Raw genomic sequence first — 1,522 nt, 5'->3', positions numbered from 1 at the left:
GGGTTCTTGTATGGACCACTCATTGCCTCACTTCATTCTTTTTCCTGCTCAAATGTCACCTTCTCAGAAAAGCCTTTCCTGACCACTCTACCTCAATGAGCTATCACTCTCTGCTACTAGGAATGACTGTTCATTTATCTTCTTTTTCATTTCTTTCTTTTTTACCCAGAGCACTTATTACTTCCCCAAATGACTATATATTGCTTATTTGCTGTTTAAGTTATTTTGTTTTTCTTTGAATGCAAGCTCCATGGCAGCAGGAACTTTGCTTTGTTTAATGTTTTATTCCTTTCTTAAGTTAAAAAAGTATATATATTTAAGGTACACAATGTGATATTTTGATATACATATACTTTGTAAAATAATGACTATAGTCAAAATGATTAATATATACATCATGTCACATAGCTACCTTTCATGGTGAGAACATATAGGGTCTATTCTTTTAGCAAATTTTAAGTATACAATACACTTTTATTAACTGTAGACACTATGTGGTGCATAAGATCTTTAAAATTTATTCACCCTACTTAACTGAAGCTTTGTACTCTTTGACCCAAATCTTCCCATCCTTCCCACTCCATCCTAGTGACCACCATTCTGCCCTCTTCTTTTATGATTTTGACTTTATTATTCCACATATAACTGAGCCATGCAATATTTTTTCTTTCTGAGCCTGGCTTTTTTCACTTCACATAATGTTCTCCAAGTTCATTCATGTTGTCACAGATGGTGATATTTCCTTATTTTTGTGGTTAAATAATATTACCATAATATATGTATACATACATATATTCACATTTTCTTTATCTATTTATCTGTCAGTGGACATTTAGGTTGATTCCGTATTTTGGCTATTGTGAATAATGCTGCAAAAAACATGGGAGTGTAGATATCGCTTTGAAATACTAATTTTATTTCTTTGGGCATATAACCAGAAGTGGGTAGCTGGATAATACAGTGTTTTTATTTTTAATTTTTTGAGAAACCTCTATATTGTCTTGCATAATGATTATACAAACTTTCATTACCACCAAGAGTGTACAAGCATTTTCTTTTCTCTACATATTCATTAGTACTTGTTTTCTTTGTCTTCTTGATAATAAGCTGTTCCAACAGGCATGAAGTGATATCTCATTGTGGTTTTGATTTGTATTTTTTTTCTGATGACTAGTGATATTGAACACCTTTTTACAAATTTGTTGGTCATTGCTTCATCATCTTTGGAAAAAATTCTAAAGTCCTTGACCATTTTAAAATTAGAATATTAAGGGTTTTTTTCTTACTGAGTTGTATAAGTTTTTTTTTTAAGTGAGAAAACAGGATTTATTGAGAGGACAGAAAAGCTCCCATAGAGGGAGGGGACCCGAAGAGGTTGTCCCTGAGTTGTATACGTTTTTAAAATATATTTTGGATATCAACTCCTTCTCGGATGTAATTTGGAAATATTTTCTCTCAATCTATAGGTTACTTTTCCATTTTGTTGTTTCCTTTGCTGTACACAGCTTTTAAATTTCATATA

Source organism: Carlito syrichta, unplaced genomic scaffold (genome assembly GCF_000164805.1).
Source record: "Carlito syrichta isolate Samal-C Ts95f unplaced genomic scaffold, Tarsius_syrichta-2.0.1 Scaffold307691, whole genome shotgun sequence".
In the NCBI taxonomy this organism is placed as follows: domain Eukaryota; kingdom Metazoa; phylum Chordata; class Mammalia; order Primates; family Tarsiidae; genus Carlito; species Carlito syrichta.
The sequence above is the reverse complement of the archived record's forward strand: the minus strand, read 5'-3'. Positions refer to the sequence as shown.